Raw genomic sequence first — 13,895 nt, forward strand, 5'->3', positions numbered from 1 at the left:
TATATATATATATATATATATATATATATATAAATAACACAAATTCCTTCTTGTTGTTTAGAGACCAAAAGTTAATAGAATTTCACTTTCCCCCTGGGGGAAGATTCTAACACCTATTCTATAGTCCAGCAGTTCCTCACATGAAATGCAGAAACTTTTATTAAAGGTTCTGTATTTTCACAGTCCTTGTATCATTTTGGCTTTTTTATTATTACTGAATAAACAGTATCGAGACAACCGCAATAAAAATTATTTTTATAAGTAGTTTACACAAAAATCATTGGCAAAATCTTACATGGAAGCCAATGCACGCCCTGTTTACATGAGTAGTGTAATGGTTCTAATTACTTTTTATGGAGCAAACCACTATCAACAGAAATAATCCAATTCATACAATCATCCACAAAAATGGCTTATGTTGAATTCTTGGGCTTTCCTGTCCAAACAACACAAGAGTTATGCCAGTCACAGAAAGTGAAGAATTTCAAATTATGTTGGAAACCGCCACCCTCTTCATTTCTACATTCATACTGCCCAGATAATATATGAGGGCTGTTCTTAGCAGTCTCCAAAGTTAAGAGAATCAGGACCCTTCTGGATAAGACCAAGATTCCACCTAGCCCATCATTCTTTTTCCAGTAGTGGCTGTCATGTGCTTCCAAAAAGTGCAAAGCATGAAGGCAACCTCTTTCCCCACGATGTTTTCCCAACATCTGGCATTCAGAGGTATGCTGCTTCAGTTAATGTAAATGTTCCATTAATTAATAATGGCTAATAAAAGTAAATGGATACCTTTTATGATGTCATATTTTCAACCATTTAAGTTAGGGGTTATTACAATCTTTTAAATGCATCCAAGTTAGTGGCCATCACCATTTCTTATGGCAGAAATTGCATACATAGAGTGAAAAAGTGATTTATAGCAAAAGCCTTTGCCTGTGATTGGAGTATCTCACAATAAAGCAGTTGTCGAACCATTTCCCCTCTCTTTACTTCTTCAGCTTCCTTTGCCCACCCCAAGTTCCAATTTCCCTGAGCGCGAGTCATCTCAACTCATCATTTTGTCACCCGCACCCAGCGTAGTTCATCCATTTCATCCTAGGCAACTTTCCTCTCTTTTCCTGTTACTTCTTGCACCGTTCTCAAGCATTTCTATGCACGTGTATAACCTTCACTCCTAGTTCCTTTCAACCCTTCCTTGCCAGATCCATCATCCTGTTCTGCAAATCCTTCTTCATTCACTTTTGTTGTAATACTTACCAATGGCTTACCAAGGCTCACAGATGGGCATAGCAGCTACCTTGTCTATCCACCCGTTTTCTCCATCCCTAATTCTCCATCCCTCACAGAAAATCAAACTCCTAAACATTTTTCAGCAAATCTGAATTTCTTATATTTTGGTATCTTGTTAATGAGCTTAGTTTATTGTGCAGTTTATTTCTCGTTTGCAAGACATACTCTATTCTACACGTCTTACCTCAGGATTGCAATTCCTAGCATTCAAAGCACAATATTTTGTCGTCAGAATATGCACTTCTTACCCTAGGTAGCGCATTCATTATTGTTGTGGAGGAATGTGGTGGTGCCAGATAGCTACTGAACAGCTTTGTGAGATAATTTAATAATAAGCAACACAGTTCTGTTCTCACTCCCTAATGCAGGAATGAAGAACCTGTTTTTCTCCAGATGTTGTTGGACTGCAACAACTCTGATCCTCCCTGACCGTTGACCATGCTGGAGCTAATGAAAGGTAGAGTCCATCAACACCTGAAGGACAGAAGTTCCCCATCCCTGCCCAGCACAAGTTTGTGAGCTGCTGGTTTAGGGCTTTTGTGATGGTGGCTTTTTAAATTCTGTGGTGGCTGTCCGTTTCCTTCTTTTCTCCACTGGAATGCACATCTAGCCAGACTTTTTTTTAAAAAAAAAATCAAGGTGGAATTGGTAATATAGGTATCTCCACATCAAGCCTTTTTTCAGTCCATCACTCCTTAATGCGTGGCAAATAGCACCATACATTACTGAATATACATACATACATACATACATACATACATGTGTATGTGCATCAAACAAAGGATAAAGTGCAGTGGGGTACAATACATTTGTGCATTAAACCCCATATTTCTTAGGCCATAGTAAGCAAAAGTGTTTGCTTTATGTACCTCAGCGTTTTGTGCAGCAAGCTTGTAAAGTGTGGACTTAAAGATACACTTTCAAATAGACCTTGTCATCCCACACTTTGTTTCATGCAAGAAACACAGGCGTGGAGCTTCCCAAGGGTCTGTAATACAGAAATGCTTACTCATGTTGTAAATTATGCATATTAGTGCATAAACATATGATTTAGTAAGTAATGACCCCTTTTTCTGTTGCTGTATATGTTTTCCTAGTATCATAATTCACAATAGAAGTTTGCCTCATGCTGTAGGCAGTTAAAATGTATTTTCAGCTGTAGCCATGAATTCATCATCCTATTTGGGTTTCATCTTGTACAGTGTGAAGTTTACAAGAGAGTAGAGCATTTAACGATGTGCAAAACAGCATCCATTCAAGCAGGCAGCAGTCTGAATATTGCTGTTTGGCATAAAGAAAATTACACATGTCCAAAAATTAAACTGTCCCTTGAATATACACAGAAAGTCAACATTGTCAATAGGAAAGCTGGTTCACACTGAAACAGACACCAACAAGCTAATAATCCAAGATGATGCCATTGATTTAGAAGTGCAGTTGTTGAGCTGATATGTGCTGGTAGAAGGATCTTTCTGTGGAAAATCCCTGCATTATAAGATTTGTAACCAATAAAGCTTCTGACTGCTCTTGACTTTAGACAGAACTCTGAATCTACAGGGGTGATCCACATACAGAAATGCAATTCCATGTATAAATAGTCCCTATCATGGGTTCAATAGAGTGCTGCAAGAATACAAAATCCTTCCATCCAGAAGCTATTCAGAGGAACTGTAACCCAGAGATCTGCTTAATACTTGTGCATGCTAGTTTAACAGGGGGGAAGTGGATCTACAGATCTATGGATGGGATGGAAAGATTTAAAAATGCAATGCAGAAACCCATACATTACCATGACTATCATTGTATTTTAAAACATTCAAAACAGATAATGGTCGCTCCCTTCTAACAAAAGATGTTCATAAAAATATAATGACCCATTTTTAATTGGGTTTTAATTTATTTAGTAAAAGATTAGGAATCAAAACCAGAATTTTGGCTTTAAATAATGGTAAAACCCACAAGGAATAAAGTCTTCTCTGCAGACTATGATTCAGTAATATCTTTTATTTCAGAAAAGATGAGATCTTTACCAAAACAGATTTCTTAAAAGGGATAATTAGGTACATTTTAGTTAACTAATTTTCATTTCTTGTGATTATTCCCTTGAAAATAATTTATTGTGGCATCTGTTTTTTTATAGTGCCTACTGTTAAAAGACAAAATCTTTTGTTTTCTGCCTTGAAAGTGTTTCTTTTAAAGGAAAAGGGATATCTGGGGTTAGGTCTGTTACAGTTGTCTAATGCATCAGTAAACCATTGTCAATTTGCTAACATTTGCACAAGTTATTCTATGTAGACAGTTTACTTTTTGTTTAAGACTGGCATTATAAACATCCATAACTATGGATATGCTGTAAATTATTGTAGGTTCTGTGTAAGAAAACCTTTCACCACATTACTACTGTCGATTCTTGGTTTTCGATTGTATAGCCATATGTCTTATATACCTGTTCTGTCATCAAAACCTCCTTTTTCTATATTGTTAAACACTTATTAAGCATGTTTAGTAGTTTCTCATTTTATTTCATATAGCCCATGCAGCAATCACTGACAACATAAAATTATAATGTAATAGTCCAACCAGTCTACTTCATGTAAGTTATAGGAGTAGCGTGCAGACTCTAGTGCAATTCAACTGCATTGTAGCTTATTTCAGTGCAATCTTCTGCCTGCTTACTCAGAAGTAAGTTTCACAGAGTTCAGTGAGACATACTGTACTCCCAAGTAAATGTGTACAGGATTGCAGCCTACAATATGTTTGTTTGGGGCATGTATGAATCTAGTGGAAAACTAGCTATTGAAATTAAGGTATAGAGACTGGTAAGGTATAGAGACTGGTGAAAAAATCCACACAAACAGCTTTCAGGGAGACAATCCATTTAGAATTTTAATAGCAGTATAAAAAAAAAGTCCCATATTTTTCAAAGCCCCTTCCAGACCATCTAGAAAACCTAGAAAGTTTATTCTTGCGGCTTCTGTGTAGCCCTGTTTACAGAATCTAAATGTGCTTAAATAAAACATCAAAAAGCAATACTGAAATAGAATGCAGTATAGCAAACCTTGTCAAAATGCTATAAAATGACAATTAAATTAAATTCAGGTAGGTAGCCATGTTGGTCTGACGCAGTTGAAATATATAAAAAAATAAAAAAAATGTCGAGTAGCACCTTAGAGACCAACTAAGTTTGTTCTTGGCACATGAAAGCTTATACCGAGAACAAACTTAAGGTGCTGCTGGACAATTTTTTTATTTCTAAAATTAAATTAAAATGTAACATGCTTCAGGCATAATTGACCTAATCCAACAGTATTTAATCCTAAATACTGACACATAGTAAATATGAGCACTCTCTTCCACCTTAGTGTCTCTCATAATGCAAAACTTCCCAAAATTAGTCTCCTAGATATCTGTGTTTGGAAGGCCGTTCTAAAATACAGGTTCAGCATCAACATCATACTTTCTCCCCAACCCAGCTTATTAATGAGAGTATTTAAGAGTAACCTCTTAAGTAATTAAAGAAGCAGGGCAATCTGTTGTGATCAGAAATTCTGCAGCTATGTGTATGCCTATCAATGTGCTGTTCTTTACTTGCTGTGCAAATCAGTTTTTAATTATCAAATAATATTTCAAGGACTTAAATATTTCAAGGACACACACTCATCAACAGCAGCATCCTTTGGTTTAAAACTGATAGACCTGGATCACTGTTTGATAGACCTCTAGAATCAATGAGGGTCTAAGCTAAGCACAAATGGATTCCACTGACTTGATAAATAATCAAAGTCAGCCAGAGTCCCTTTGTAGTAAGCTATCATGTATGTTGGTTGAGTGTTGTGTTTGTACAGATACCAAAACATAATTTTATCCAGATTATTTGACGATACACTCCTAAACCCATTTGTATACCAATGGGGTTTCATTAAATTAAGACTATGTTGGGTTGAAATTCTACTGTACTGTACCTTTGAATAATTTATATAGTAAACATTCACTGCATTAACATAGCAAATATTATACTATTTACTAATCTTTGTGAATCTTAACTGCGTAAAAACATTTTAACAAAAAAGCTTAGACAATGCATTGGTTACAATACGTAGAATTTATATCCTGATTCTAAAGAACCTTTATTTAACCATCTTACGACTTAAGTAGAATGTGCTTCCAAATACAGATGTTTTTGACAGTGCTGACTCTTCTATTAGTGCTTACTATGGTTTAGTAAATTGAAAATATTCTGTTTACATATTCATCTCCATTAAGCAATTTATGTCTGTCTGAGATTATTTCACCCCTAGATATTATGAGGCACAAATTTGAAAACCCTAAAGCCACTAAAGTGAGTTTGATGGATAGCCGTTCTAAAATACCATTGATACCCTCACTTCAGTTTAACCTCATGTTTCACATATAAAGTAGCTATAGGAAGATGATAGTTGTGCACTGATCTTGCCACCTTCATTCTACCATAAGAACTGCACCACTGTTGACTGTAATTCTTACTGTTAACCTACCTAGCGACTTACTTAGACACAGGGGCCTGGTACTTAGGGATCACTGCTACTACTTCAGATATTCACATGTTAAAGTGAAAAACTTTGAACCATGGAGGAGGAGTTTCACTTATTCCAGGCCATCTGTTTCTCCACAGCATGGAAATCACCATGCCCGCTGCAAATGCTAGGCTGATAATGTTAGTTGGGTCCAAGGAGTAGCAAAGGTTGTAAACTTGCCCTATGCTTCTGATATATGCCTTGTACTTCGGCACCAGCTATCTCAAATCTTGAATTTCTTTTACTCATAGATTGTTCTTTTTTGGGAGTAGCAAGTTGCAATTTGGAGAATTTACCATAGTAATACCGGAATACATCTTAGCAACACCAAAGCCCTATTATAACCCTTTAACTCAAGAATAACAACTCTTTCAGAAAACACACACGAGATTTCATTAAGTGCTTTACTATCAAACGAGAGAGAGTAGTAATAGTTTGCTCAGCGGTGCAAATGTTGTGAATAAGTTATTTAGCATCTATTTGTTTTTATGATACTTTTCAGTGCACCTATACATTTTTTATAATTGGTTTAGGGGAGTTTGGGACAGCTAATGTAACTGTACCCAACATTATTTACAATTTACACTGTTTACCTTTCATTGTCTTCCCTTCCTGTGTCTCTTAGTGTATGTTGATAACCAAAACAATGGATTTTTAGTAGTAGTTCCCTGCTTTCTTTTCTTCAAAAAACTTTATTGACTATGGGTACAGCTGACATCTCATTCTATATCTCATCATGGGTAGCCGATTCCCTTTTTAAAGTGCCATAAGATTATAAAGTACACACACACACACACACACACACACACACACACACACACACAACAGGCCTAATTTTCCTAGTAATCTTTGTCCAAGTGACCTCATGTACAGAATAGGAAACATTATTCAGAATGCACTGTATTCATCTACACATTCTGGTTCATGCATTAGTGTCAACTGTTAGAAAGCTTCCTTCTTTATCACGCTTTATCAGCACATTGTATGTATTTTCCACTATGAAAGACAGGTAGTGTTTCACTGACTCTAATTGAAAACACTGTGTATGCTTGGCACTTCGACAGAATTCCAAGATGGAAATATCATACTGTGTAGATGCATCTTATCAAAGTTTCATCTGATATTTTATGAAACCTGAATCCCAGTGGAATCTACACACTTGGATTTTGGTAAACCAAACAGCAGCTAGCCTGAAAAGTAACAGATGGAGAAAACTATAACAAATACTTTTTTAAATGAGATTGGTTGGGGTATTTTGGCCATTTAACAATTTTAGCATATTCAATATTTTACTGCAGTTCCTTGAACGTGAACTTTCTACAAAGTGACCTGCACTTTGTGCAAAGCAACCAAACGAGTGAATAGCCTACTTTGCACCTGCCCACCTAATTGTCTGAAATGTCATTCAAGCCATAAATTCCTTTGAGATATTTTGTGTTTGTGCAATCAAGGCAGTTGGGTTTGTCGCCTTAGGTGTAAAGATGGCTCTCCATATACAGTTTGTGTGTATGAGTGCTTGGGTGCACATATACACAGATAACAGTAAGTCTGGTGTCTTTTTTGAAGCGAGGTATCTCTTTGAATTCCACCTACTGTGCTCTAGAAACTAGACACTTTTTAAATAAAAGAAATACAAACATTTTCTTTGAAAATAAGTGATACAAATACCTTGCTCAGTAGATTTGATATCAAAACTGAAGACCAAGAACTGAACAGGCAGGACTGTTTTGGCATCAAATCTTTTTAAACTGTTCAAAAATTTTATTTAGTGGAAGTATAATTTAGAATTAAGTGGAATGTCAGAACAAACTGGGGAGTTTTAGAAATAAATCACTCAGCAATCATTTTATAAAGTTTAACTTCTAAATGCACTATGATTTATTACAAAAATATATTTTCTTCTGCTTGCAGATATGGTTGTTCCATTTTGTGATAGTTTTAAACTAAAGCAGTTAATTTTGTTGCACTGTGTAACTGCATGAATTCATCAAGTGTACATATGTACCTGTGCAACATTTTTTGGGGTTTTGTATTTGAATTTCAGTATTGGTTATTTTTGTATTTTACTTTACCTGTATTGGAGTTGTAGTAGACATAATTTATACATATGATTTAAAAACTGTTTTGCAACTGAAAAGTCTTCTTTAAATTGTAAAATTTTGTTGATGGAAACTCATTAAAATGGTATAAAATTATATTAACAATTGTTTTGTGTTTTGATGCTCTCTGTACATAAATATGTATTTATCTGTTTTAATGGTGTTGTGTCTTGCAATTTTGGATACATTTTAGAATAAAGTTTCATTTTACAAAAATAAGTTGTACTTTAAAAGCTATGTCGTTATCATGATCCAGGAATTCCCCTTGATAACTCCACTTGTTATTCCTAGAATATTTCAAGATGGATGAGTAATTTAAACATTCTGGCTGGAATCCATAGAAGTACTCTAGGTGCATCTAAGGCTTCTGACATGTTTAGTGAGTTATGTCTTTCCTTCCTTCTGAACCATTCCATACTGTATCCAACTGTTTTGGAAAGTCCTCTCTGTTTTTAAATGAGTTTTGCCATGTGGCACAAGTACCTGTCTGAAAAACACAAGAAAGACTTTGTGTCATGCTGACCTCTGACTTCTGAAATGAGATCAGGAAGGGGCCCTGTGGAGCCGCAAAAGTCAGACGTTCAACTGACCAGGGTTTTGTTCATCCCTTTTAGTTAGCTGACTGATATACCATGTGCTATGTGTATGTGTACACCCAGAGAGAAGACAATGTAGAATTAACTCCTTGTCAAGATTCGCTGTCTAGAGTTATTAACAACACGGAGCAAAACAACCTTCAGGAAAAGCCAATTCAGGTACAGTATGTGTGTGAATGCGCACATATATTATTACTTAAAACAACGACAGAGGATCCTTGTTATTAAACAAAACTATTCTAGAATGGATTTATATTGTGTGTGAACATCAAATTACTTGAAGATTTTGCTATCTGCTTTGCCTTTTGAGATTTTCTTAAGTTGCATGTTATAAAACTTTATTTGCATTTATTTCAGACATCCTACATATTGTTAATTAGAAAAGCCCCAGAGTTCACCAGCTGAAGACTTGCCATGCATTAATCTTAGTCAAAGAATTTAACTAGCTACTGCCTGCTTATCGTGGTTTCTCTCCCCCTCCTCTCCATGATCAAGCTGCTGCTGCTTTACAGAATATTCAAGAACTATGGGGAAAGGCTTAATACAAATGTTTGAAATTGTGAGATCTTCTACCTAGAAAGAGAGGGTGAGTGTAGTTCTCATGCAAGGCCTAGAAGCAAAAGAAAAAGTGCTGCAGAAGGCCAGAGACGTGGGCAGTGGAGTCACTGCCAGAGGCGTACCTAGGTTTGCACCCAATACAACAATGAGCTGTATTGGCATCCTCCTGTCACTTGCGCCCTTGGAGAGGCACACTTTTTCACCCCCTGGGCCTGTGCCCTTGGTGGGGACCAACCTAACCATCTCCTAGGTACGCCCTTGGTCACTGCCCCACCAATAACAGTCTGCCTTCGCCCAGCCACCACCTACCTACTTCCATACATCCAGTCCAGGGGGTGGCACTGTCTTGTCAGCCTCCTCCTCCTCAGTCTCAGTATTGTCCTTGAAGAACTTAGTGGTGGGGATGGGAGAGGACAAAGCTAGAATGGTTTTCTTTGGCTGTGTTTTCTGTAATTGTACAGAATCCTAGAATGCACAGTTTGCAAAGAAGAAACTTGCACATATAGTACATATCCACACATCATTGGTATCCACGTTCAGAATGGCTCTTTATTGGTAAAAAAACACATACTTAGATGTTTTAACACATTAGCTTGGATTCTAGCAGTTCTCCCTTTCTGTCATCGTCTCCTTACATATCCCTTCAGATTATATATTTTTCCTTTGTATAAATATACGAAATATTTAACAGCTAAGCATACATGCAGTACAGATCTTGAAGTTGGTCTGTATAACCTTGAAATGGACTCTTGATTTCCCCCTTCACAATTTAACTGCACAATCTCCTCCTTAGAAACTAGTTATTGCAGAGAAGTTTAAAATAGCAGCCTTCCCTCTCTGCAGTAACTAGAAGGGCTGCTCCCCCTTCACCCGCTTTCTTTTTAATTCCAGAATCCCTCTATGCTGCCTAAAAGAGATCTCATTATCCAGGCTGAGCACAGACAGCTCCAGGGAATTCAAGAAGGCTTATACGTGAGCAGATTTAGACTTTGCATTGCTCTGGGATGCCAACAGCTTTGCAGTTCCTAATCTTATAGCAAACAACAGATACACTATGGGCAGAAACTCTGGTCAGCTGGGTCAAACTCAGCTTAGATGAGTCTTGAACATAAGAGTTTATTTAAAAGAGTATTTTTTTTTCTGAAAACCTAAACAATTCAAATATGACACTGTACATTTGGACCCAAATTTAGTGACTGAAGCCAAATGTGAACATGTTTAGCTTTGAAAATATACCAGCGTTTTGTTGAGGTTAGAGCTTCTTTTTTGAGTGATGAACATTCATAGAGAAGAGAGTCTATAAACTATGGAAAAGGCAAGGAGGAGAAAATAATGGTCACTACACTTAGTTTATACACACATTATTATACAGCAATTTCTAAAGCTGCTGGAGCCAGTTTTCCTGAGCAGAGATTTCAAGATTCCTCACTGATGAACACCTGCCAATGATAATTGAGTGTAAACTTCACTCTTAAAAACAACAGGCAATGGAAATAAACTCAGTGTTGGGTTCTGCCTAATGATTTGTAAACACACCTATTCATCTGCAATGCTGGATTATATGAGAAATGATATTTTGTATCAGGTGTTCCAAAGGGGAAATTGATTGGCATTGTTACTTCACACTTTGCTTTCAAAACAATAGTTTTAAGTCCTGCCAAAATATAAATATCCTAATTTGGAGGGAAATTCAGCTGGAGATAATTAGGTCAGAAATGTATAGACCATAGTCCAACTACAAAACCACTCAAAACAGCTTTTAAATACGACTAAGAACAAAACTTTGCATAGAATACATACATTGTAACCCAAGGAACATTGATATTTTAAAATACCAAATCTTCTGGCAAGGCTTAGCAGAAGCTCCGATATATAAGAATGTGCAAACATTCTGCTTGCTGTGGAGCTCAAACTGAACAACAATGTTTCATTACTGTCCAGCTTCTCTCCTGGAAGTAGAAGGTCAGGTTGACCAGAATTCAAAGCTCACACATGTCCCTAGAGACAAGAAGATGTGTGCAGGTGAGTAGAAAGACTGAGGACTAAAAATCCTTACTATAACTGTAAATCCTATTGACTTAAATAGGGCTGACTCCCAGGTAAATGGGGTTGGGATTGCAACTGGGGTGTTGTTGGGAAGTTTGTTGCTGTTGGATTTTTTTTGCACATTTATATATTTTGTGATTGGTGTAGAAATTGTTCAGGCTGGTTGTGTATTTCTAAATGTTTTATTTATTGTTTATAACTACTTTTGTTATGTAGTTGCATATTTTTTCATGTTGTAAGCTACTTTGAGCATGGTTTGAACTTTGGAAAAGCGGCATACAAATGAAATTATGTATGTATGTATGAATGTATGTATGTATACCTCAAGAGGAAGCGAGAGAGCTGGGCAGAAGGCAAAGAAGTTGAAATCTCAGGGAAGAGAAGATGGAGATACCCCTCTTGAGAAAAAGGAGGTTGTATAAGAAGCTTGCAGGAAGTGTGTTATGTGATCAGTTTTTGTGGGATGGAGTTGGCTGACTGTCTGGCTTCTAATTCCTGGATCCAGCGTGGATTCAAGTGCTGGAATAGCCAGGCCAATGTGGGTAATGGGCCATTAAGGAAAACAAAGCGGTGGCTCTGTGCCAGAGCGTAAACAGCTGGGCCTCCGTTCCCCAACTCTGTTAATCAGAAAGACAAAAGGCCAGAGTTGAGAGTTGTGTTGTGTGAGCTAGAAGCTGGATGCAAAAAGCAGAAAGAATGGAAAGGCAGAGAGAGAGCAAGCCAAGGCTGATTTCTGCTGGAATAACAAGGTTGTGTCTATGGGATGAACAATACCCTTTTGGGGTGTTAATTCTGCAAAACCCTCCACCGCAGGCTCAAGTTGTATATGTGTGTAAATAAACCATGTAACGTGTGGGACACCACTCTGCCTCACTCCCTGGAATCTTGCACCACTCAGAGATTGGGGTGGCGTGCAACAGTATGTTTCTGGCAGGAAGGGAGTGAATGGAAAGGCAAAGATGATGGACAGTCAAGAAGAATGGCTGGGAACCAGAAAGAAGCAAGACAGGCAGCTAAGAAGCTAAGAAGCAGCTCCCTTGAGAAAATTATATGGGTGACTGAGTAACAGAGTAGAAAAAAGAAGTGAGTCTGAGAAAAATCCTAGGGACAATAAGGTGTTTATTCTGTTGAACAGGACACAGAGGGGGAGGGGAATTAAAATTTGTATGGCTGTAAACCATGGGGGGAAAGGGTTGTTAGACACCCCCTCAATAAATCTTACTTATTTTTATTTAACAAATAATTCGCCCTTCACCCAAAGGCCCCAGGACAAGAGAATACATACATATTAAAATATAGGAACACTCAGAAAAGATAGCATAAATAATTTATAATACCACAAAACATTAAAAGCATCAAGTAGTAACAGCAACAGACATGTGGTTAGCTTGTTCTTTGGAGAACGAGGTTTACCTTCCTTTTCCTGCTACTCGGGCTGGGTTGTTTTTTTTTTTTTTTATCCCACCTACTCATATAATTTTAAAAGATACACCACCATATTCTTTTATAAGATGCAACCCTGTTGCCATGGCACCGCTTATTTCTCAGCCCCTACCTCACATTCTTCCTGTGGAGATGTTTACACCCTGCTTGTAAGACTGGTTCACATTGGATCGTAATGCAAGAATCACTTAGGCTCTGTAATTCCACTGTAAGCTTACATGCCATGATTTACACTTGTAAGGTCAGCATAGCCATTTCATCCAGATTCAAACACACTAGCTTTGTTCCCTATATCTTTCTGAGTCTGAATCCACTCCCTTCAGAAAAGTCTCCAATCTGACCAGAGCCATAGCTAGGTGATCTTGCACCCCTGGCAGAACCATTCAGATTGCGCCCCCAGCTCTTCTTTCTGTCTCTCCTCCGACCCCCCCCCCATTCAATTCACCCTCTATTTAAAACCATTTCTTCGGTGGCAATATTTATATTTATGGATATATTTTTAGCCAATTTTGCACACACACACCTTGCCTGCGCCCCTGACGGGGGCCCACCTCACCACCCCCTAGCTATGGCCCTGAATCTGACACCTTCTTTTTCCACCAGGTATAAAGCACAACTACTGAGCAATTCAATTTATTTACTTTCCACATAGCTTTGACATTGCAGGTTCTTCCTATTAAATCCTCTACATGCTGTTGGAAGACCCAAGGACAAATGAGGCAGTGAATGCTATATAATACACAGCTACCTGTGAGAAAAATCCCAGAGAGGCTGAAATGTGAATTTGCTAGATCTCCATGAGAATTTTGTAACCCCTCACCCACCTGCCCCATGATCTTATTGCCTCCTTACTGTTGAAAAAGTTGTACTTCCCAGATACTACCACAAGATGTCATATGGGGAACCTCTAGGCAAGACACCTGTCAGCTTAACCGTCTCAACTTTTCCCAACTCTGCAGACCAGTGTTCCCTTAGTATAAGCCTGTTCTTCTAATTTACTTTGCACAGAGATCTGGCAAATAAAACTTTTTTTAAAAAATGATGCCATTTATTCTTCAGTAAGCATGGATGCAGAGGCAATCCGTTTTACATCAGGAACAAGTGGGGTGGGGGGGGGGAGATCTACATTGTGATTTGCTGCCCCTGTAGATCCTGCCACCTGAAGCAGTTTCCTCACCTGGCCTCATGCGTGGGCTGACCCTGCATGGATCCCCAGCAGGTATAGCATTAAATTTACAATTAGAAAAAATGGGAAGGCAACCAATTGCAGAAAAAAAGGGGGGATGACTGGACAGAACGTGATTTCA

Source organism: Podarcis erhardii (assembly GCF_964252035.2).
Source record: "Podarcis erhardii genome assembly, chromosome: 11".
NCBI classification, from domain to species: domain Eukaryota; kingdom Metazoa; phylum Chordata; class Lepidosauria; order Squamata; family Lacertidae; genus Podarcis; species Podarcis erhardii.